Below are 25,998 nucleotides of genomic sequence, written 5' to 3' on the forward strand. Positions count from 1 at the left end.
TATTTTGAGAGCTGACGTTCTAGATTTCCTTCTTAAGTTGAACACTACTATAGTTAGCGGTATCTTCTGATTAATTTATCCTGGTTTTGGGGAAAATGCCATTTAATTACGGTTTTGTTTCGAAATTTGTAAGGATCTATAAAAGCTAGTTACGGCCCGCGCGTTAGCAGGTTGGTACGTACTAACACAACCACATTTCGAAATCCCGAAATCCCGGGATTGTAAAAACGGCTCGGGATTTCGAACCCTACTTGTAGGACGTGTACCCTAATCGGTGTATCGCGGAGTGAAAGCCAGATTGAGGCGAAGTCTGTGCATAAGGAAAGAGAGACAGCGGGGCAAACGGCCTGGAAGTGAAAACGACGAATTTGGATCGATGGAGTACCACAAGGACCTGTAGTGTATCAATAAAGAAAAGCCACGACGTTCAGCACGTTGCTCTCATGACGCCAAGATGCCAACTGAGAGTGCCAGATGGAACGTGCTTTAACCACGACCTACTAGATTATAACGACCGTGTCATAATCGGCAAACCCCACGAGGAGCCCGTCCGCACGATCCGCTAGGGGCGCTACTCGAGATCCACCTCATGATTGGACAATGGAAATTTGAATTTTGAACGCGCAGAAGCAGACGTACGACTACCGTAGCAGACGACAGCAACAGCTCCCATGAAAACGCGTAGAATGATGATGATGATCAACTTTAGAAAGAAGCATCTCCCGTGGGACAACCACGGCTTGTACAAAAATACTAAAGTAAGCTAGTGCACAAAGTATTGCAGAAATTGAGGAAGCAATAACAGGGCCGATGAGTAGCGCCACCGCTATAGCTTCCAAATATCGGCGCTGGGGCGGGGTGCCTATGACGTGATCGTTATAATCTAGTAGGTCGTGGTTTGAACTGCTGGAGTCATGTTGACTTATCCCATCGTGGATAGGCCACAACATGTTTATCGTAAAATGGAGCAGGAAAGGCCTCTTCTTGGGTGTCCCTTTTCGTGGATGCCTCCTTTCTGTGGCGCAACTAATGATGCATCCATTCTTACGACCAGCCATTCTACAGTTACTTCAACATTAAGCTGAATGGAAGAGCCGTTCATTTGGAATAATTTGACGCGAAACGTCTGTCCATCTCAGATGTATGGAGTCAAATATCTTGCTCTCTGGTTCTCATAAGGAGGGATTTAGCGGTATATTCATTATCGATCACGACTAGATATTTCTGTGGGAAACTGGGGTGAGGCAGTGTTAAGCGACGTAAGTCACACGCGCAAATAAAGTACCCAAAAATCTACCTTCATTGGGCACTTTGGGCAACATTGTACACGATAAAGTTTTGACAAAATCGTCCTAGACGTAAAACATAAAATGTGTGCCCTATTTGTGAAACATAAAGTGAAATGTCAGAAACGTGTCAAAGTGCCGTGTCATTTTCCACTTGTTCGTACCTTTTATATGCTGTCATCAGGTTATCATCGATTCCCCAGGACACCCGGTGGTCTGTGCTGCTCACCACCCTCTGGTCTAGGGTACCCCTTGTACCCTGTGCTACCCATCCAGTACCTATCCAGTTTGGATGTATGAGTGCTTGCTTGCTGCTTGCTTGTATGAGTCCAAGCCGCAGAAACGTCATTTTTTTATGCACGTGGTGGCATAGTCTTGAGGTTATGGTCTCCCATGTCAAAACGGCTACGTCTTTGTGGACATGGATCGTTTCCCAGTCGCTTACCCTGCCCAGTAACCTAAGGGACAACCAGCCGCTATACGTAATGAGCAAGAAATTAAAAAAAAAAACTGACAATTGATCACTTTGGGAGGTAGATACTCTGCAGTTTCATTTAAGTTTATTTCAGTCTAGGCGCACGCTTACAGGTCATTGTGCACAATGTACTTCCGCTGCTCCGGCCAGTTGCTTCCACGTACAGACTAACCCCACAGGACATTCAGTAGTGAACGCAGAGGAGACTGAATTAGGCGGGGCATGTCTAATATTTCGTCGCGTCTCCGTTTACATGTGTTTACTCCAAGGCGTGCCCTCTTCAGTAAAGGCATCTTCCCTGCGAAGGTTGGCATTTTTGCCTTTCATTGGCTCTAACGTTACGCCTCATAGAATATTCACCTCCGAGCAACGAATCTGCTGCTAGTGTTGCTTACGCAGTGCACGTCCACTGGAAAGAGGTCCATATATTTGCTTTCTTCGCGCGTGGTTCGCGCGAACACTCAGATCGTCGCCTTAGATGTGGACATGCCGCTGGCTGATGGGAAAATGTTGTCTCGAAAAATCAAACACCAGTCAATAGGGTTTCGTTGGAGAGCTTCCTGTGAGAGCCATTGTGTGTGTGTGAGGGATCAGATTATGGGGATTTGAAGGGACAAGGTTACGGTATACCGGTACCGTTGAGATGTTGGTGGAGTGTTCGTATGGACTGCTGTGTTGACATAGGTCACCACGTTTTTAGTCTCTTCTCCGGATATGTTAACGACAATTTGCATTTGTGGTAACTCTAGAGTCTTGCTCAGGCACTGGCAGGTGGTGGGTTCGTATTCTACGACCGGTTGTGCTGAGCGATGTATTCCCATTCCGGTAGAACTTCCAGACACATGTTGGCATTGTTCCACCTCAAGGAGTTCCAAGACGGATTGTGACACGAAACAATCAGAAAAGATCAGAGAGAGAGAGAGAGAAAGTCCTCGGCATCAACTTCGACTCTTTTCATTCCTTTTTCGGAATTTATGGAAAATTTATGCACTTTCGGAGCAACTCACTCTCCCATGCAAAGTGCCATCAGTTTAAAATTCTACTCTGAGGGAGCTTAGACTGTGCTGGGCATGTCCATCTGCGGTAATCCATACTTTATTACGATCAGGATAGCTGAGTTTGTGCCGCGACATCTTGCCTTTCTGTGCTAGAAGCCACTTTTACATACATGAATAATCCCGAAGGCTCGAGTACTGTAATAGTTGTGCTCAGGGGACTTACTATAGCATATAGCACTGTACTTTTTCTGTTGTCGCCGAGACGCCGAAGCCGGTCACTTCGTAAGCTCGAGCTCATTCCGGGTCCCCACAAAGTTTATACATAAACAACTACTTTTTCTTTCTTTCGCAATAGCTTTTTCGCTTCCCAACCGTGGGAAGCCGTATACACAAACTTTAGCGTGCCCTGGAAATTGGAAAACGCCTGCCCGCTCTTAGATAAGCGCTTTCCTTCTCGATTGCCCGTCTATCGTCCGTGAGCCCACATTTAAAGCTCTGCCGCCTTCTCTGTATCTTCACGCGGTTATATATTTCGCACACTGTTATTATGTAACCGTCTGAACTCGCCAAGTCATATTCGTATGGAAATGGGGAGCGGGAGCTCGAAAGTCGTACATATATTATATATCGCCGTCGAAAATCCTATGTTGCGCAACAGCAGCGGAAAAGAGAAAGAGAGAGAGAGAGAGAAAGTGAGTGAGTGGGGGAGAGAGAGGAAGGTAGAGAGCAACACGGACTGTTCGATTAGCTCTTCGTGACTGACTTCGCTTCAGACGCTCAGTCCACTACATATTACTGATTCTGTACCGGTTCGGTCGCCATTAGGAGGAGCTCGCGCACCCCAGTTCTTGGACCCAAGCCTGTCCCAAGAATGTTTGACCAGCGGCATGGCCGAGCGGCCTGCTTCTTGGTGGTAGCCAAGGTCGTGCTGAAGACTGGGAGGTGGTGGGTTCGAATCCTACCACTGACTGTGCTGTGCGAGGTCTTCCCTGGGTTTTCCCGAAGACTTTCCAGACGAATGTCGGTACAGTTCCCCCGGAAGGCGACCCAGGACGCATACTAACCCCCCTGTCCCCCCACTCCTGCCTGCTGTCCTCTCTCCATCTGTCCACATCTGTACGCCGCTCATAGCCACAGTTGCTTCTCGGCGCTAGCACGGAATGAATAAATAAAAAAAGAATGTTTGCTCAAGGCATTTCTGCCTGTGTTCCTGGACATACTGGTTTAATTTTCGCGAATCCATGCCGCCCTATACTTTCAACAACCACAGATCAGTCTTAGCGACTCGTGGCGTTACGTCCGCCAGTCTGTGGACTAATTCTGCTCACGTGACGGTTATTTAGCGAGGGCCGAAATCTCGGCATATGGCACACCGTACTTAATGTTCCTCGCATAGGACTGCGTGTGTAAGTCACTTGTACCCTGGCACCAAGCCACATTCAGTCTTCGTTTTCGCATCCCATGTATTTGACTTTCCACCCGGCTAAGACTGCTTCTTGGCTGAACGCCTGAATGGAATGACACTATTTACAAAAGAAAGTAAGGAAGTATTCGATAGTATTCTTTCTTTCTGATTTGATGATTTGATACTACACTCTTTAAAGAGCCGCTTCCAAGGCTGCTTCCAATAGGCAACTGTAGTGACACGCAGTCGCTGGATATTCTGTTAAAGGGGACTTCGTAAGCTCTACAGTGGATTACGATATGGAACTTCCTTTATAAGAGCAAACGCACGATAGGCGGAATTGGTGTAGCTTTACATACGAACATGTCACTGCAAAAAACGCGTGCCGTGTAGAATACCTAGAGGACACGTTCGCAACGAGTAGCTCTTTCAACAGACGCAGCGAGGAGAATACGTATTTCAAACAACGGAGAGTTCACGCGTGTTCTCGCTGCATGTCTGGTGGTATAGAGGTGCATCATAAAACGTAGACGTTCAACATGTTGCTGAATGACTTCGGTACTGAAATGTACTCTGCTACGTTCCGTGTTCGTTTCACCTCTGAAATTCCCGGATTTTCCGCCGTGTGTAATCACATAGTCATAAAAAACTTCGTTGAAGTGGTTGTGACACTTTGATGGATGTGGTTCATTACATCATCCACACATTATACTGCACGCATTACTATTGAGGTAAAAATAATTATTTTTCTATGTGCCGTGCTTGGCCAGATATAAGCCCTGGAAGACACGTACTCGTCAAGCTCTGACGTTAGAGGACTGACAGCTGCGGTAATTCCCATTGGTAGTAGTAAACACGTGACATCTCTCCGCGGAAAGCAAATCTCTCCATAATCACCCGTCGAGAAAATGCATCAATTTTCCTACTTCGTTTTTATTTAGGCGTCGCACATATTCCCGTTCATATACCGTATAGCGCAACGTGGACTAGTCCATCAGGCTGAGCACAACTGGCCCCCATGAATAAATAAATGGACCGAGGAAGAAACTGCGGGTGTCAGACCCCCGTGGTCAAATAGCGATACCTGTTTCCCGGGGAAACTCAGGTGGGCGAGGAAGAACGAAGAGAAATGAAGCCTCGCAGCGAGTGGCGTGTGAACAAGCAAGGCGGACAGCGCATCTTGACCGCTGAAAGCACACTAATTCTGACAAAGGAGCTTCGGCGACACCTGCAATATATCAACCGCGCACTCGCGCGGTAATTGAACGTAACTCCGGGTTGAACCTGCGCGACTGTTGAGTATATTTAAAAAAAAAAATTAACCTGGCTTTCATGTGTTAATTTTACTGTGCGTGCTCGACACGGTGGTATTCCTTGCTTTAATAGGCAAAAACACAGTGGAACATTTTCTTCCACTGGGTTGCTATTGAGTGTCTAAATTTATTCCTGCGGTACTTCCGGCTTCAACCCTTTTGTTTTGACAGCTTCAAAGTGTTGAAGCCAATATTGAAGTGATTGATGAGGATTTACATCCATTTAGCTTTTGCATTGTGTGGAGGGTGAGGTTGTGCTATAAAAACACTAGCAGGGTCTTTCTCAAGACAAGAGCCATATATAAAGGAACTCGGTAACTAGGGCACTCTGTAGTGGACTCATATGGTGCGTAGAGTGGGAAGACACACGATGAGCATGTGTTACCGCAATTTGAGAATCTTCCTTAACGATTTAGTCTGCTGAAGTAATAATAATAATGTTTCATTAGTACCCAAGAACGGTCTCAGGGGCCTTAGTATTGCATGAACAACGAGAATTGGCCCAGGCAGACCACAGTTAGGGAGGACAGGGACACGTAAGTTGACCCTGAGTTGTTTGGATGCCTTAGTATTAGCCCAAACAGCATCAGACGCATTGTCAATACAGTCTATATAACATGCAACAAACACGCAGCAGTATCATGAGAAGAGAAAACAAGAAACACGACAAACTATGTTGATATCTAAAAACTAAAATAATCAAGAGGTAAGGCGAATCGGATAGTTGTTGTTACGACAAACACACGGTTGCACACCCTGTTTGAAGGACGCATAAGTAGGAGAAAAATGTGGTTTCATGCTACTATTGTAATCGTAACTTGAAACATGGTATTTTCCGTTTATTTTTAAGCTGTTGAGAGAATGGCCAAGTCCGCTATCATGTTGCCAGTATCTCTTTCATTGCGGTTGTGTTGTCTTGAGGTCAACGAACTCTGTGGCGCCGGGCTTTCGTCATGTCTAAATGCAATGATTCTTCTCTCATCAATGTAAATTTAACAAAGAAATAGGGTTCGAAGATAAACTGTCACGCAAGCTTACCTTCAAAAAATGAGGCAGCGTCATCTGGTGAGGTCCCTGTGTGTCCCGATACGGTTTCAACGCGTAATCAAAGGTTATGTTGTTTATCAAGTTACAAAAATGAAATCTAAGAAATTCTCTAGCGGCCGTTAATTGGATTAATTCGATGGAGTTTACAGGAATGTTTTTGCATATTACAAAAAAATGTGCTATAAGCATATTTACAACCCTCGTTTGTAATATTGATTGTACACCTGAAAGTACGAGTGTGGGGAGGAGTGGTCAGGCTGTTACAGTAAGGGACATGTAAGTGTTAGCAAAATTCAAAATAATGCGACGGATTGTGGGAGAAACAATTGAGCCTCTTGACTATTCAGACGAATTACACACACCTATAACAATGATCGAGTAAAGCGTGGCTGTCCTCGGGTATGGCATGCCTTTCCTGCAAGTGTAAAGTACGCTTTGCCACATCAAAAGTATGGTTGCAGTCAAAGCACGCTTTACAGGCTTGTGCATCCGCTACTTTGGTTGCCTGCTTACGAATTACGATACAGTGTTCATAAACAATTTACCGTGTTTTCCTGTGTATAACGCGCGCTATACAGTAAAAAAGCATTCTGAAGAGGTCCTGCGCGTTATCTAACGGTGCGCGTTATACACGGAAATATTTTCCTTCAGAGTTCCTTCTCAGGTCGGTGGCGTACAAATTCTAGCCTCTTCCAGAGTGTGTTGTGGCTTTCTCCCAGGGTCTCTTATATCTCTTAGGGTCAGTCCGCAAAACCGTCTGAAGGGTACAGGACTTCATAAAGGTTAGTGATGCTGCTTAAGGATGCTATTCAGCAGTCAATAATCTTGAATTCATTTCAGAAGAATGGCGTGATTGGGAAGGGACGCGAAACGGAAGGCAGAGAGGAGAATGAAGTATACTATGACACCGACGATGTTGCACCGGAGTTTAACGGATTTGACTAAATGTGTTTCAAATATAGCATATGAATATATGATACACCGCTTTGGTTTATTGTGTATACTGGCTGGTAGCAGTACAGAAGCTTGTAGCACCATTGCGGTGCGCGTTATACATAGAAAATTTCTCAAATTCGGCCCGTTTTTAGGGGTGCGCGTTACACATGAGTGCGCATTATACACCGGAAAATACGGTAATTAATCGTGCTTCATACAACATTTAACTGCCAAGCTCTGTTCGCACTCGCGGTGACTTCAGTGACATTCGTGTCTCGTCAATCCTTACGTGATGCAACCACAGAAACACACGTGCCGGATCTGTGCCGATGACTGCGTTTCACTGCGGTTAATAAAATATTCAGAGCGGCGCCTGTTCTCCTGACCGGCATAGCTTAAGTTTGCATAAGAGGAATTTTGGAGAGCACCGCACGCGCTTCTCATCTTTAAGATCGATGAGGGTCCAGGACAATTCTTGCGGTGTTCCGGGCGTACTCTATGCTTGTTTTCAGGTTCAGGTTTCACTTTCATGTCCCCTAAATGAAGATGGTGAACGCCATGGGAATGTCTTCTGTGTCGCATAAGTGAGTTATTCCTTCACTCTGTGTGTATTGTCACCAAAGATGAGAATGTACTTTGCGTATAGCAACAGTAGAGGGCGGTGTAATACGACTCTAAATTATGAAGAATTAGTGCCTTGACGCTAGGAGATTTACCAATGTGTTCCATGTAGTGGGCTTTATGGACGCAGTGCGGTATGACGAGTGTATTTTACGTATATAACTGGTACGGGCATTGCTTCAGTATGCAACGAGTTCTCTTTTCGTTGTCCCAAGGCTTCTTTCTTCTCCTTTTACGTTGAACACTTCAAGTTCACAAGAAACACAATGTGAAGCTGTCATGCTTTCAATTTTTCTGACCTGTAAGTGTGTCGTATTTGCGCGCGTAACCACATCAACTGCGAACTCTTTACTTACGAACAAGAAACGCCTTCGCGTCGTCACACCTCGTCTTTTCCCAGGTCTGCACATTATCCAACGTACGAAAAAAAAAAAAAGAGAGAAGAAAGAAAGAAAGAAAGAAAAAACCCTGCAGCTACTCCCACAGTTCTTTCCTTCAGGATGGCATAGCTTTCCCACCGCCGGCAGGAACTAACGCAATTAGCTTCTACTACTCGATGAAAGCACGTTCGCCGCTCTCTTGACACGCGAAAACTTCATAGCTGCTCCTGCCAGACGAACAGCAAGAAAAGCTAACCCTGTTGCGCTTCCATCCCCCCCCTCTTCTCCGCGCTCTCGCAGTGCACTTGTTGCATTTCCTATTAAGTACAGTTGATGGAATCATGTTATGCCTTTTGGGGACTGCATAATGAGAGTTTTGACATGGGTTTGACCGTCAGTGGTACGCCCTTTTTCGGGCGTCTTTACTGGTATGCAGAGATGTGTTTGTTTTTAAATATGCGAGTAGTAATGTTTCCTTATAGTGATTTCTCCTGCGCGGGGTTCTCTAACAATGAGAAAACTGAGACTTTTCAAGAGCACGAGTGATGGCATAAGTGCCTCGTTATATCGTGTACGGGCCAACGAACATCTTGGAAGTGTATGTATGAGACCTATGGGAATCTGGGAACTCTGCGATGAACGCCGGAGTAGTACGTATTCCAATTTGTTTTCGCTTTCGATGGAGTTTTGACATGCTTTATCGGCTAGTACAGAGTAGGGCTACTTTTTATAGTAATGCGTGGCAGTGTGAGTACAGCACTCTATCTTTGTGTGTATACCGGCCTCGCAGAATGAATTGGTAGCGTGTACCAACCCCAAGATAGTGGTTTATCCGACCGGCTTTCGTATGTTGTCACCACGTGCTCAAGGCCAGAGTTCGCGCGTTGCACGTAAGTACACTCTCAGAATCCCAAGCAGCACAATGTACTGAAAGTCCAGTGCGATAGGGGTGGACGGGTAGGTGGAAGGCCTTGAACAGACTCGTGAAACTAAAGAACATTGATAAGACACATACCGGCCACCCCTATTGCTCTCGACTTGCAGTACATTGTGCTGCTTGGGATAGAACTACACCGCATACCACGAGTAGAGTTGTGGTGGTTGTTTTCCTCGTTTCCCTCTGCTTGCTCGGCAACCCAGGAAAACGACGTCCGGGATACTCAACAATAATTTGTTTATTTACCGTACAACGACAATATCTACAGGAACAAACTTACAACTCGACGAGACAGTCTGGCCGGTCCGCCCGCTACGGATTCCGGCAGCCAGGTTCAAGTCTAAGCTAATCCCTCTGTCGCTCGAAGTTGCAATGACGGACACTATGGCGATAACTTAGCGTACAAACATGGCGGAAATAAAACAGGCACCGCCATCCCATTTGTAGCGACAAGAATATGGACACACGGACACACTTTCAACCACTTTTACTGGAATGAGCAGAACATGAACCCAAATACAATCTTCTCATCCGTATCCTCCCCCTCTTCTTCCATACCTGAATGCCGCACACTGCGTCAACAGCCAATCAACGACTTTACCGCCAATCATCGACGATACAGCCCTTCAGAACACCCGTCCGGAGTTGATAAGATGTCGTTGTTTCTCTGTCAGGGTCGCCGTCGCTGCACTGACGCACTTATCTTTAAGTTGCATTATCGTTTTTGTCTCTAACACATGCCGCACATGAACGTCTTTAGATCTGTACAGTGCTGGACAAAAGTTCACGGAACGCGCGAGCGGTGTATTTTCTCCTCCGTGCGACACCCTAGCGGCGAGCGGAAGCGGGCCAGTTCACTCGTTCAGAGGAATGGGCGAGTGCGCTGGTTGCGACACACTGCGGTAGTTTCGGTATCGCTTGAACGTGCCGGCGAAGCGTTTTGCATTGGTGTCGCTACCGGCGCACTCCTTTCCTCCCTCTGAACGAATGAACGAGCCCGCTTCCGCCCGCCGCCAGGGTGTCGCACCGAGGAGAAAATACATCGCTCGCGCGTTCGGTAAACTTTTGTCCAGCACTGTACAAGACTTTTGTCTGGCTGTACTGGGGTTGACACCGACAATAAACGACGTGGCCTGCAAGCCGAGATCCCTCTTCATCTTTTTTGTCCACCTTGTTTCGATGCTCTCGAATCCGGTCATTCAAACATCTAGAGGTTTCTCCTACATACTCTCGACCGCAGGACGTTGGTATGGAGTACACTACACCCGCGCAACACTCCACAAATCTGTTCCTATGTTTTACCCCGCAAGTCTGACTGGCACCCTCTGCCGCGACCCATCCCGGCAATGAACTCAGCTTGCTCCTGACACTGGGTACAACATTGATGCCCTGTTTTTGAGACACTTTTACCAGCCGGTGCGTTGCTCCATGCACATACGGGATCACCACCGTCTTCTCGGGCCGATCCTCCCGGACTGTACCGGGGCCCCTTGAACCCTTCAGAAGACGCCTGACCACTCCTCTGGTAAAATCAACCGGGTACCCTGCCCTCGAAAGTCTTAGCAGCTGTTCCCTCAGGCTAGCCTCGACTCGATGTTGACAACTCTTAACAACGCATGCCCTCACCAAGCTGTGTACGACGCCGATCTTCACCATCTTCGTGTGGTTCGAATTGAAAGGGAGTAACGGTTTTTCCGTAGTACGGTTTCCGAGTACGGTTAACCGTTCTGTTAAAACAGGCATTTTCGTCGGTTCGCAAGTTTAACCTTTACACCACGTTGTGCGCCGACCACTGGCAGGAACGATAGGGTAATCGCTTCTGATTTGAAGAGAGAGAGAGAGACAGAGAGAGAGAGAGAGGGGGGGGGCGTGCGCTTTTTTGTAGCAATTCTTATATATCCAACTTGTTACAAAAAGGCGTACGCCCCTCTCGCTCCTCGAATCAGAAGCAGTAACCCGTGGTAAGCAGTAATTCGTGGTAATGGTTGGCGGAGAACGTGCTATGCGGTGAAGTTCGGTTCTGAGAGTGTATATGTTTGTCGTTGTATGCCGTGGGAAGAGAGCGGGCGCATCTCTTTTCTTTCTAGCCATTTGCAACGCGCAAATTGCCACCAAGAAGTGAAGGCAACTGCACTCCCCGGAGCATTTGACCCAGTAGGGCTTTTTCCAGCCATACACGGAAACCGACAGTGAACTTGGGGGGGGTGCGAGCCCTATGCTACACGAGACAAATAGAACAACAAGAAGTAGGTAGCAGCACTCCGGCCGCATAATTTCTCCATTCTTCCTCGCCTTTCATATGCGCGCTCCCTGGTGGTAGCATTTTTCACACTTAACCTCGCTGAATAAAGTCTGATGCTCGCGGGATATTACTGGCGTTGTGTCTTTATGCTATAATTTTCTGTGGTTCTTTTCTGTCATGTAGTTTCTCTTCTTTTTGTTCTCTCTCTCTCTCTCTTTTGTGGGAATATTTTGGTGCGCGCAGTTCATTATCGTGGATGCTAAACAGGCGCGCGAGACTTATGGTGGCAAGTAATTTGAGTCCGCTCTGTGGGCACTTTCATGTCCCCTAAATGAAGATGGTGATCGCCATGGGAATGTCTTCTGTGTCGCATAAGTGAGTTATTCCTTCACTCTGTGTGTATTGTCACCAAAGATGAGAATGTACTTTGCGCATAGCAACACTAGAGGGCGGTGTGATACGCCTTCGTTGTCCGACGAAGCGTAAGTCACGGCATTAATATATTGAGCAATAATGCGGATGATATTCTATCACGGGGCACCAAAGAAGGTTGAACGTGGAACTCGCACTGCGTAGCACATGTTGCCGTAAGCATCGTTCACAGAATGATAGTTTAGCCAAGCATTTTTTTAAGGATGCTTTTGAATTTGCGAGAACGTTGCAAAAGGACGTCACATTACGAATTCCATTATGTTTGCGCTAGCAGAACACTCCGTATGAAACATATCGAATAGCTCCCTTTTATCGCCATATATCTCGGAGATGATGAGGGACAACAACAACAACAATAGATGATGACGATGAGATAGGATGTTTCACCGCGGTGATGTGGTACCTTACCTCATTGTACGTGGAACATTATATAAGATGATGAAGGAAGGATGAAAATACGAGAAAGAATTAAAGGGTCTGGAGCAATCCAGTGGACGGCAGGAGGTCCATGAACAGGTGAAGAACCCGACGATGGAGCACAGGATCTTCATAGGGGCCAATGAGTGCAGCTAAGTTGAGCGGTCTCTTGCTGATACGGGCAAGCTCATCACACAGTATCGCCTTTTCGGATACAGTGTAAACCGCAATAGTGCGCTGGGTGTGTGTCACACACCCAGCATTGTGTCACAGCATCTGACCGTGCACTTGAATTGTGGGGTGAAAGCCACATTGGGGTGGAGACTACGCAGGATGATGAAGGAGGAAGAGAGAGAGTACTAAAAATGATGGAACAGCTGGCCTTGAATGAGGTAACCATGTCGTTACTATTGACAGTGTATTGTCTTTCAGCGTATACTAGTGCCGCGTCCGTCATCCACACACTCACATACTGACCTTCATTAAAGTACAGGAGTATGTGGAACGAACTACGCACCGGTTCCCTTTTCAAAGTTTTGCCATCTCATGCGCTTGCCGTTGGCCCCTGCCGTGTTGCGAGATCTGCTCTGGGCCATAGACTTTGGGCGGATGCACGGCCCGTCTAAAGCCGAATTGCGCCGATTATGGGGAACCTCATACCGCTTCGCATAGTACCGCATGGTACCATACCATAGTACCCAGAAGAGTACCCAGCCAACGTTTCCATCAGAAGTGGTGACTTTAAGAGTCACAAATTCCACCCTCAAGAACTGACCGGTTTCCTGCGTCACCACAGCTCGATAGATCCTGCCCTTGATCATCCAGCCTCGGCCGTTGAAGATGCGAAACGTTATCGGATGATACTGGTGACAATATTTCCTGGACGTGAAGGAAGCGTACGGTGTCGTCGGTGTCGGTCATACGTACAGTGCTCGCTACTTCGAACCAATCTCCAACGAATCTCCGGTTTTCCACGACCTCGCTCCGACAAGCGCCCGACTAGCGGCGAACATCGCAATCAGTTTCAGGTGTATCCCATGTTCTTTCGGGGGGGTGGCAGGATATTGACACGCTGTCGCTTGTTGTCAACACGTGTGGAAACATACTCGACAAAAAACAAAAAACGGGGCAATCTTCGGGACGACCTTGCCGAGTTTCTTTGTCAAATCTGTTTCCACACGTGTTGACAAGAAGCGACAACATGTCAACATCCTGCCACCCCTCGAAAGAACATGGGTCATATCGTGTACTGATTGCGATGCTCGCCGCCAGTCGGGCGCTTATCGGAGCAAGGCCACGTTAACGGGAGGTCGGTTGGAAGATGCCAGCACAGTACATATTACATGCGCTCTTCCAGGCTGGAATCTCCCGCAAAACCTTGTTCTGGCTCGCAGACCTCCTGCAGCGGAAGCACATAGGCCTGCACGGGGGGTTGTGAACGGAATTATCCTTCGACAGGGATACAGCTGGAAGGTCATGGAATGACGGTTCCATCGGCATAATCGGGGCAACTTGCATGCAAATGTCGTTCTCGTGCGGGGCATAAAAACGCATTGAGCACTTTTTAGTGGGCTTTTATGACGCTCCAGCTTGTTAGCTGTAGACAAGGCGTGCGCTTGTGTGTTTGTGGACGTGACCCGTCTGCTGATAGCCGTGGGTAATCTGATGGAGTGAGTCGCTCGTGAAAGTGCTCTATAACCAGCAGAAAGAATAGCTGGATCGAGGACTATGCGGCTCTATTGCCGAAACAATAGGCTAAAAGCGTGGGCTGATGTTTTTTCGAGGAGGATATCAGGGACAAAAAGAGGAGGTGGGGGGGAATTGATCGCTCGGTCGCGAACGGGCTTTCTATTGGTTTTTTTAAAGTGCGAGTAGATTCGTTGCGCAAGATACGGCATTCAACAATGCACACGAAGAGAGAGAGAGAGTGTGTGTGAAAAACAGGGAGACGGTGAAAAAGAAGACGTTGTTTTGGTTTCGTTGGATAGGAAAGTAAAAATACAGGGGGTTGGTCTAACGTGTCCGGAAATTTTATTTAAAGCGAGCGATAAAAGAAAAGCAAGTGGTACATTTCTGCTACTTGAGTAAGAAACAGGTACTGCTTCACTAGTAGCATCTGTCTCAAGCATAGTAGTCAAGTAGCATCTTAGTCAAGTAGCTGAAAAGTAGCGCTCGTTTCTCTTTTATAGTTCGCTTTAAATAAAATTTCTGTACACGTTATAGCAAACACCCTGTATATGTCCTCTCTGTATATACCCTACAAACATATATAATCTCGAATGACAACGTTCTCTCCCTTTATTTAATGAAAAAAGGGGGCGTACGCCATTTTTGTGGCAATTATGAACTGCATAATGCCACAAAAATGGCGTACGCCCCCTGTTTTCAGCAAATCGGAGGGAAAGAAGGATGTCACACGGGATGACGGTTGGCTAGGAGCGTGCTATGTGGTGAAGTTCATTTTCAAGGACAGGCATATGTCGGCTCAGTTCCCTTAGAAGTCTGCCCAAGACGCATATTCCCCGGGGCGTCAGTCGTGACGTTGCCCACCTCTGTGAGGCCAACAATGGCGAGTCCTTTCGCCATCACCACCACCACCATCACCACCATCATCATTTTCAATAGTGTATATAAACTTAAATCATCGATAGTTGCATGCGTATTGCCCGTATAATGTACAAGATCAGGAAGCAATCATCGCAAAAAAGAAATAAATCATGAGCTTCTTTTCGAGTCTGTAGAATTTGTGAACCATACGTAGATCTGCAGATTAAATATGGAGGCGTAGCATAGTAACATTGTCGTTCAAAACCACGCGGACCCAAGCTGAACGATAAAAAGACGAAGAACAAATAGAGGCACAACAAGGTTTCGCCTCGCTTCGCTTCGATGACTCACTGTTCAGTGTAAGCCCTGCCGCTGCTGAAAACCGTTCACAATTTTCGGGGATTATATTCTTCGGTTACCTATATCTTCCTAAAGACTGTAAGCTTTAATCCCCTTCATGCGAGATTCTGGGTTATGTGACGGTGTAAGGTTGGTAAAATAACCCGCATCTTTGCCCGGAGAGCTTGGCTATTCTAAACATTTGTTGCAAGCGAAGGAATATGAACATCGTACTCATATATTTTTTTTTTTCAATGGCACCTTTTTTCGTTTTCTTTTCTTTGCTGAGGTTACCTCGGGAAGAACATGATGGCGAAATCGATAGTGCGTAGTTGATGCCGCTGGAATTGGTTCAAGCGACACAATATTTTTGGGGATATTAACTTTTTCGAAAATATTCCTCGCTTGATTTTTGTGTAAGACCAGAAAGGAATGGATGTCAATTTCCCAATGTCAATTAATTAATGAAGGGGCGCGGAAATCGTTGGAACCACAGAACGGTTTTGAAGCAAACGCTGTCTATTAGCACATGTTCGAAATAAATTTAGTTTACGAAGCCCTCCTTGTGATTCGGGCAACAGATATGCGCAGGCAACGACTATACTTGCACGTGTGCTACTCATGAAGTTTAGTTTGTTTGTAAGAAAGAAAAAAAGAGGAGAAATTGAAGTCGCCTCCCAACGTCAAGTTTAATTAATTATAGTGGACATAATATGTCCGATGTTTTAGATCCGATGAATCTAAGCACACAAATGAAATGATATTCAAAAGAAAAGTAAAAGTCTTCAGCGAAATTTTTTACCACCAGCAATGGGGAGTTTCATCGATGAGTACCCATTCATCATCATAAAGTAAAGTTATTCCAATTATTTCTTCTTGGGCATCCTAGGTACCTGTGTGGGAGTGCACTATAATATGTCCGTTCCAATGGTTTCCTCCTCACAGCTTAAATGCTTTCGTAACTGTGAGGATATTGTTGATGATGCAACGAGATCGGGATGAGGATGAGGAAGATGACAATGCCGGAAGGAATACAAAAACACGAAGCCCTTGCCGTAATAGATCAAATGGAAAGGTTTTCTTTGGAACATCCTAACGATATTCTTTACTGATAGCGAATAACGCTGCGATATATACTGCACCGCTCTAGCTGCAACGTTATTGGTCGAATTCGGAAATATTTAGTGCTATTATAATCGTGTGACCTCGCTGCTATAAAACATAGACTGCCCGCAACATTTCAAACTACGACAGGTCCTAGATGATGCACTCTAACAGAACCCATATCCCTGTTTCACCTACACTCTGAGAAAAACAGGAATAATTTGAATCTCTTCGGGGACTAGATGCATTGTTAGGACCATTAGTCCCTTACGGATTAAATATAGGAAGTTTATGCGACATTCACGAGGCGAGGGAGGAGTATTTGCAGTGCTAGGGAGTAAATGAGCACGTGGTCGCTGCATTTTGTGGCTAAAAAACAGGTTCTTTACAGTGTAAAGTTTAATTGACGTAATATGCACTGCTTCTTTACGTAAATTTCCGCTCAACCTGCGTGTCTTGTACCTCATTCCGGTGGAACACTACGGTATATTCCATACTTTGAGGGGCAGCATAGTAATTCTTACGGCTTTGTTAATGCTTGATTCCGTCAAGCACTTCTTTAAAAAGAAGTCGAAAGTCGAAAATATCGCAGTGTATAAGTAACCCACCCCCCAAAAGCATGTTATTAGTGATTTGCAGCTATGTGCGACATGATTGTGCTGCAATACAAAAATCGACATTAATGTTCCATGACATGACGTCACTTAACCCAGATACAGCAGCGACTTGATCTGGGGGCCCTCAACGTGTCCCCGTGCAACAGTGCCAAATGCTGCAGCGCTGGTTGTAAATTTAAACGCAAGCGCGCGCTTTGCGGGGCAACGAGCTCCGCTCTAGGGTCTGCTCATGCGCCCTTCCAGGAGCCAATGGCGGGAGCGCAGTTCCCCAACGGGGAGACGTCCAAGTGGGCTTTTGCGGAGTTTTTCAAGAGGCATGCTTTGGCCGAGACGGTACGCGCTGTGGCCGCCGCTCGCTGTGCTCCGATGCGTCGCCGGATTTATTGGCCGGACTTGACGACGTCGGAGATTTCTTGTTGATTCCTCGCCTGCACTCCAAGCCATTGACTCTCTGCACTGTCTGCAGCTCGCCTCCCGTAAGTGGATGCTCTTGAGAGTCTCTTAACCGGCACTAATGTAGCAGGGTGATGTGCTCGTTGCTGACTTTGCGGCATTGCATTTGGCAGCGTGGGGGGCGGGGGGGGGGGGGGTGAACTCGATGGGGTGGTAACTGCTCAGGTTAATACGGTGCGATGCGTCATAACAGTGGGAATAGTTGTTTGTTTGTTACTATTTTTGTTTACCTAGTGTATAGTTTCGCGTGTAAATCGTGTACGAGGACAATATCAACCACCCTGCAACACACACACACACGTAAGCAAATGAAATCTAAGGATAATATGGGTCTACCATGAGAGAGAGAGCTTCGCAACCTGGACTCCCAACTTCGTCTCCTCGTATTTTCTCGATTTTCATGGGCTTAGTCGTGGCTCAGCTTCCCGTGCGAGGACGCCTGCTGGCACGGGAAGCTGAGCCACGACTAAGCCCATGAAAATCGAAATAATCGAAATCGAAATGAAAATCGAATAAAATACGAAATACGAGGTGCTAGCAAGCGTCCTTTTCTTTTGCTTTTTCACTGTGATTTTTTGTTCGAAGATTTGCAGGAAAACCAAAATAGAAGTGTAAGAATAGGGCGTCACATACAGGCGTTCGCACACATACGCATATACCGGGTGGTCCACCAACCGTGATAGAAATTCATAATAAATAATTTAGGCAACGGAGAGACATGCGGTCCAGGGATTTTTTTTTTCTGCCAGGAACATTTGGCACATACCATTTTTATTTCATATCAATTGATGGAAATTTAATTTCTCGAATGAACAAAAAACAGGTGGAGCCAAGGACTCATTTTTGCGGATTTTCGGCCAATTTATTTCAGCAACTGTCGTTGCGTTACAGGTGTATACGGAGTAAATACTGAGTAAAATGACCACGAGGAACCCATTTCCGCAAAGATAACGTTAGGTTGAATTGGGAAATTTCGAAGTTCAATTCAAGAATTTAAATTTCTATCAATTGACATTAAATAAAAAATGGTACCAATATGTGAAAAAATGTTCCTGTCAGAAAAAAAAATCATTGACCGCATGTCTTTCCGTTGCCTACGTTATTTACCACGAATTTCTGTCATGGTTGGTGGGCCACCCTGTATGTTAGATGATGAGATGGGCGATTCCTCGTCGTTGTGGCGGTATACACTGCCCCATAGCTTTCTTGGACAAAATGAAGGGATGGGTGGGTACTTTACTCTGTCGCCAGTCTTGTGGAGCGCAAGAACACGAAGGCCTTGCATCTGGTGGGCAGCGTTCAACCAGCTGTTCACGAATTACGCACATGTCAAGAGAAGTGTCGTTATCTCGCAGTTCTGTCGCATAATGTTCCGAGCAGTTTAACACTATGAATGTAGCAGTCCTTTCAAAGGATATCGTCCTTTACAGAACTTCCACGTTTCCACATACCTGATAATAATCGGGGTTCGATTTACACGAAAGGTGTGTCCGCCTACATCCTGCACGTGCCTGAGCGTATAGGGCGGGGGATAATTTCGACCACCTGGGGTTCTTTAACGCAAATCTCCACAAGCCAACACGCTACCGACTGAGCTTCTGATCCAGCTGGGCCCACTTGCACTAGTGTTGAGGAAGTTCCTCAGTCGCGTTCTAAGCAGCTTTGACAGGGCTTCACGCAAGAGCCGCGCTGAGGAATGTTTTTAATTTATTCTGTGTTGGAATCGCGAAGTAATCGTGGCGACAAGCAGCGTAGAAATGTGGACAGATGGAGAGAAGACAGCAGGAAGGAGGGGTGGACGGGGGGGTTAGTATGCGTCCTGGGTCGACTTCAGGGGAACTGTGCCGATATTCGTCTGGAAAGTCTTCGGAAAACGCAGGGAAAACGTTTTGAGCGTGATTCAGAGGGTTTAATAGCTATACAGCTCTTGCAATGGAGCAGGTAGCACCCATGGTGGGTTGCTGAAAGCTCCAAGGTTTACTTTATTTTACTAATTTATTAACTAACTAACTAACTCAGACAGCACAGCCGGTGGTGCGAGTTGAGGACTGTAGCGTGTGCTCGAAGCACTACGGAAGCCACTGAGGAATCTCCTCAATGTTCGACTGACTGGCGAACCACCATCTTCATCCATTTCAAGAAAGCACCTCTTTTAAAACTTATAAGCCGTCCATAAGTTAATATCCTTTGGAGTGAGTACAAATAAAGAAGGTTTATGCTCTATATATGTTAATGTCCTCTCGCCACATCAGAGGGTCACAGTCACAGATGGTCACAGGACACTTGTTGTAACCGCAGCATACGCAAATATATAAAACAAGCCACGTGAAGCAACACCGTAGTGTAATAGTGAACCAAGCCCGAATGTGGTCAACTAACCATGTTTATTCGACTGGTATCAATCCGGAACTACGGTACTGGAACGGCACAGCAGCTGATGCATGCGCAGAGCGCGTGCCTCATCCATCTCAATCCACTACACAAAGTGTCAGTGCGCGGACTGACACAATAAACAAGTTTCACTGGGGCTGTTTGTCTATTGCTAACGTAGAATGTTGCGTAGTTACCTATAATTATGAGGAAAAAACTCATTAGAAAAGAGGCATCAGGAAGTGCGAGAGAATGTAACATGCGCAGCGTGTACACTGTACCATGTACCGCACGGCAAAGAGAGCATGACGGAGGATAATTGTTCGTATGTGTAACCCGCGCCCAGCCCTCTCTGGTCGTCCCCCAACAACAGTCACTTGTTTTGTGCTCCATGTGAGGAGGCTATACTAATCGCGCCACGCCCCAGTCAGGCCAGTCATCCAACACGACATTAGTGCGGCATACAGCTACTTAAATTCTCCGCGGACTCTCTCTAATCAGGACCAGCAGCGAGGCCGAGTGGGTTAAGGCGTACCGCTGGTTTGTGGTAGCCAAGGTCGTGCTGAAGACTGGGAGGTGGTGGGTTCGATTCCTACCACCGGCTGTGCTGTCTGAGGGCAGACCTTCCGGACGAATGTCGGCACAGATCCCCCTGAAGTCGGCCCGGGACGCACACTGGACGCCGGTGCATTGGCCTTGTGAGTGCCATTCTCAAGAGCCCTGAAAATGAAGTGTCTGCAAGTTGGCACACAACCGTGCCCGGACGACCAGGACACCCCAGGATGCTCCCCGTGCACGGTGCTATACCATTCGTCGGGTCACGACCGTTGCCAAAGTACTCTCTGGCCTGCCCTACTCGCTTGCCCCAGCCTTCCTCTGCTGTAGAGCCTGCAGCATCTCCACAAAGTATTAAGGGCCCTCTGTCTACACCCAGACAGCCACGCCTCACGCATGCTTCATAAACGCATCTTCTTAGATTACGCAACCTTTTTATCGTCGAGAAAGTGCACCAAGGCACAACGCGCAGGTTGTCTCTTCAGATTTGTTGAGTTCCCCCGTAACTTTTTCCAGGATGTATAAACATCCTGGAAGGATAACTTCCTTCAATGGATGTCCAGCATATCTATCACACACTTCCGACATCGTCAGGAAGATCTGATGCGCCTACAGTATGGCAATAAGTGCTCCCTCTCTTCCGGGGTACCAAACCTTGCAATTTGGCGTACCAGTCATTCCTATAGCGAAGTAGATGGTCGGATAATTTAGATGTCATTTTTATGTATGTTCCAAGTCTCAGTCCTGGATGTAGCCTCGGAAGTTGTTAACGCCGCAAACAGCATTAATCCTGGTTAAGCAAGGCGGCACGCAGGACAGCAGTAAATTGGGAGCGATGCTGCAACGAGCGTCTTGGATTAATGGAGTCAAGGAGTACCAAGCGGGGTCTGAAGGTACACGTAAATGTTGTCTATGTGAGCGGGAAGAGGAAATAAAAATATGTATGCCGAGGCTTTCGGTCTTGCTATGGTATTATGCGTTATGCAGCTTTCATCACTGTAGCCTTAGCTCCGTTTTCGATATCGTTCGTGCTATTTGGAGTAAGGGCAGTTCTTGCGCAACATCTAGTTAATGACCAAAAAATAAAGAACTTCCACGCATCAGCATTTCTCTTCCACACCCCTCTTGTCTTTCGCATTTAAAAAGCATAGGAGACAACGGGCATTACTGGCATACTCCCCTAGTGACTGAAAACGGGTCGGTGATATCGCAAGTCTGAGTACAACAACTATGACAAGTCTGAGTACAGTGCCTGAAGCTTGCCTTCTCACGTCCCGTCTCACGTGCTCTTCCGGTGTTCCAGCGTTCATTTAAATGCAGCTTAATCTCACCTTGAAGCTTGACTGGCGGATTGGCGAGCCCTTAATGACTGCGTCACGTCATTTAGGCTATTAAACTTTGTTTACTCTAAATGGCGTTGGTTGCCAGAAAGGGAGGATGACATCACCGCCGACAGGAAGAAGCAGGCTTTTGTGCACATGTTGCAATCGCTGACAGGGACACTTGACAAAGGTTAACGCTGACACCGATCCCGAATGCTCCGCCTGCGGTTTTACTTGTCATCTTTATCAGCTGATTGAGGAAAATAAATTTGTTATTCCGTAACAGTGAGGTTGAAGACACGAATGACATGCCCCGGGGCATCGAGGACGTGGGTTACCTTCTTTTGATTTTTTTTAAATTCTGTGTTAGCGCCGCGAAGCAACTGTGTTTATGAGCGGCGGACAGACAAGGTGAGATGGAGAGAGGACAGCAGGAAGGAGTGGGGGGGGGCAGGGGGTTAGTATGCGTGCTGGGCCGACTTCAGGGCGAACTGTGCCGACATGCGTTCGGAAGGTCTGCCGAAAAACCCAGAGAAACCCTCAGACAGCACAGCCGGTGAGGGGGATGCGAACCCGCCCCTCACCTCCCAGCCTCGGCGTGGTAAGCAGTGATCCTAACCACTCCACGGGACCTATATGACTGCCTCCACAACGATTAGTGAATGAGTTGTCTTTTCCTGTATTTCTTGATTTTCTGTGTCTGCTGCTTTATCTCCCTTTTGTGTGTTTGCTTTTGGGAATAGCAAGCCTACGTCGTGGCTAACCTTTCCCTTCATTCTTTTTTCTAACAACGTCAAATAATACCCCCCCCCCCCCCCCCCCCCCCCCCCCCAGCCACGGGAACTTGTCCTTCTTTTGATCATCTCCTTTTTGTTTTGTTAGAACTCGCAGCAAGGATGTCGATGACAGAACAGCCATGGTGTTTACCCGCAACCCCGCGCACGGATCAATGATTAATCTCGAAGATATTTGAACCTCCGGGGTGCGAACGGATTTTGACCGCCGTTGACCCGTGCCTGCATTTTCGGCATATTTCGATAAAATAGAGAGCGCGTTTGCTGTTATAAATAGTGACTCGTGATGGATGAGGCGCGCTGTGGGGATCATCTCACCGCCATTCGCTCTTCAAGATGTCGTCGTCAATTTGGTGGATTATGCGGTACTCCGGTTTCTTCTTCAATACGTCATCCGTGTTCCCTTTGCTGAACGCAAATTTTCGTGAACAGGCGCGATGGGATATTTTGTGGATCTAGACGTGTAGTCGATGTAATCCAAGTGTGCTCTAGCAAGCTCACAAGTGTAGGATTAATTCCGTATAGCGGTAACTGGAATCCGAGAAGCGAGCGTAGACGGTTGCCTCTATTTAAGCAGCATCGAAGTTCCTCGTTGTAAGATCAGAAGTGGTTTTATCGAGTTAATTGTAACGCGCGATTAGAACTTGCAGCCCATTTCAGTGAGTGAGGAGAAAAGAAGCCGAAGGTGGTATTTGTAATTTTCACTGCCGTAAGAAGACCAAAAAGAAGAAAGACAAAAAAAATAATAAAGGAAGAGAGGGGGGATATGTTTATTAAGGAAAAAAGGAAAGGCCAGCGAGACAGAGGTCAGCTTGCTATTCAAAAAAAAAAAAAAAAAGAATAGAGAAAGAAGAAAAGAAGAAAACGAAAAGAAAAATGAAGAACGCACAAAACTATAACTGAAAAATCACACACACGGTCACACAATCACAAGGCGTTGACAAGGTTCGAAGCGTGGAGAAAGTGGAGGAGCGCAGTGGTGACGGCCCACTGGGTCGGCTGAAGAACGGGACCCAGTAAGGTAGCCAGAGAGGGGGGGGGGGATTAGGGTTGAACACAATGGCGGAGGTGCAATCGGTTGCTGAGAATTAACAGCAGAGTAGCATGCAACGCCAATAAACGTAGGATTTGCGACTTAATATCCTTTGTTCGTTAATACTTGTGTTCCATCAATATCGGCTTATCTTCGTCATAAACGCACGCATAATATTTGGCGTTACAACAACAACAACAACTACATGTATGACGATGGGTTGAGGTGTTTCACCGCCGAAGCACCGAAACACATTTAGCGTTGTCTTATCGCGTCACACGCGTTTTCCCATACGTCTAGAACATTTGTTCGCGTCTATTCAGTTATGTTGACAACCTCTGAAAGTTTCAATTCACAAGTAGTTCGTATAGGGTAAGATTTATGATGAACGGACGCATCGTGAATCCTGTATGTGACTTGTCTGTGGCATGAAGTCATCTATAATAACTGAACAGAACTTCTGAAATATTGCAAATATACATCTTTCGCCGTCGTTTATATTTATGTAGTAGTCGCAAGAGGATGATGATGATGATGATGATGGTAGGAGAAAAAATATGGAGATGTGGTCCCGCTCACCGCAGGATAAGTTGCTCCAGATCTAGAAGAGAGAGAGAGAGATAAAAAAAAGGGAGGGGGGGGGGTCTAAGACGAGAGCTCTTCTTCGAAAGAGGATATTATTATATCTTTCCATTTCTTCCAAGTCAGCACTCGTTGCGTACGAGTTGCGTTCGTAATGTGAACGTTTATTTAACGCTAGTCTTGATAGTAAAATAACATCAACGATAACTCAACCTGAATGCTGAAGCATGCAGACTGCATGGTCTCCAAACTGGACACTAGAGTCTTTTATGTACACTTTTATGTACCAGCCTACACTGTTAAAACAGAACTTCACCACATAACACGCTCCTGACCAACCATCATACCGAATGGTGTCATTCTGTGTCATGGTTTGTTCAAAACAGGGGGGAGGCGCCTATCTGGGACAAGATAATCTGTCCCAGATAGGCGCCTCCTCTCATTTTCAACAAATCAATGCACAGAATGATATCACTCGGAATGACGGTTGGCTAGGAGCGTGCTATGCGGTGAAGTTCTGTTTTAACAGTGTAGGGTACATCTGAGGTAAAATGCCCGTGTATAGCCTCCCGATCCGAAACGTCTAAGGACACTATCTCCGTCATTCGCCGATATTGTGAATACGCTCGTCTTGTGTAGAACATCATATATATGTTTCGAAATAAGACTGGTGTCATATTCATCCCGCGCAGTGCATTCCTCATGCTGGAGGCACGCTACCTACTGCAGCGGTATACGCCCAATTGAGTTCGCTCGCCTCCTACACAGTGACGTGCAATCTCTTCAATCGTTACACCCACCCTGCATTGCATGCACGGACACACTAATACCGCCGTACGTAATCACCTGTGCTTCGAGATCCCAACTGTCCAGTCGGTGATCGCTCGCTGTCCATTCCATCATGCAGGTACCCGGGATCCTTAAACCCAAAGCCTTCTATCTCGCGGGTTTTAGCGCGCCCCAACGAGTCTTTTTGTACACGGGAAAGCGTTGCACGAGGAACAGCTCAGCCGCTTAGCCAGATTGGATACTGGGATTAATCTTCCCAGAGAAGACAGCTTGTCCTCTTTCGCATTCTGATTGGCTGCGGAAACGGCATACCATTTGACTCGCTAGCGAGCAGGAGAAGGGGGGGTTCATTGGAGTAATTGGGAGCGAACGTGCCGTATCGCATTCCCCCGATATTGGCAGCGATTAGAAGCGAAGTATTGCAAGTGCACGATTGATAGAGGGGGTTATGGAAGTGCTTCACGTCAACCAAAACGGACCCTTCCGCAACCTTCCGCAACCCTGTTGAGGGTGGTACCCCCCTCTCTTACCGTTTTTCCTTTTTACCTTCCTTTCAACGTAGAGAGAGAAAGAGAGAGAGAGATACGATGACGAGTGATGACGATGATAGGGGGATGACTTCCGCTCATTCCTTGTAACGCAGAATTCCCTTGTCTCCTATCGTTTATGAGGGTGATGCTCAAGAAATTTCGTGTAACTTGCCGGACCTATATCAACGAGAGGCGTACACTGCAGTCACAGTTTGCCACCCTTGGCTGCCGCCCCTTCAACTTGTCGACCATCCTCGGCCCTTGGGACACCGCGGCCCACTCCAGGGCGGCCTTACGTCATTATGGTTGGCTTCTTTGAGGCGACACGCCTAAAGGACTAATTATGGCCCCAGCAGCGCTCTCGGACATTCCCACCTTCACGACCACGTTCAGCATCGCTATCGCCGCTCCGATCATTCCCGTCATCTCTCATCGTCGTCACTCATTATTGTCACCACTCATATTGGACCCCCT

At 46.8% G+C, this 25,998-nt stretch overlaps 1 protein-coding gene across 2 annotated transcripts in view; it reads left to right on the forward strand.

Moving 5' to 3' along the window:
* LOC135368686 (GTPase-activating Rap/Ran-GAP domain-like protein 3) overlaps window positions 1-25,998 on the forward strand; it is a 487,058-nt gene that overhangs the window by 7,292 nt on the left and 453,768 nt on the right. Inside the window, exon 1 of one of the 2 annotated variants that reach the window (XM_064602134.1) lies at window positions 17,447-17,572. The exons of the other annotated variant lie outside the window; for it this stretch is intronic. The gene's annotated coding sequence lies outside the window, so the exon portion shown is untranslated. Of the gene's footprint in view, window positions 1-17,446; window positions 17,573-25,998 lie in introns of those variants that run through there. 2 annotated transcript variants of the gene reach the window in all.

Source organism: Ornithodoros turicata, chromosome 9 (assembly GCF_037126465.1).
Source record: "Ornithodoros turicata isolate Travis chromosome 9, ASM3712646v1, whole genome shotgun sequence".
Lineage (NCBI taxonomy): Eukaryota > Metazoa > Arthropoda > Arachnida > Ixodida > Argasidae > Ornithodoros > Ornithodoros turicata.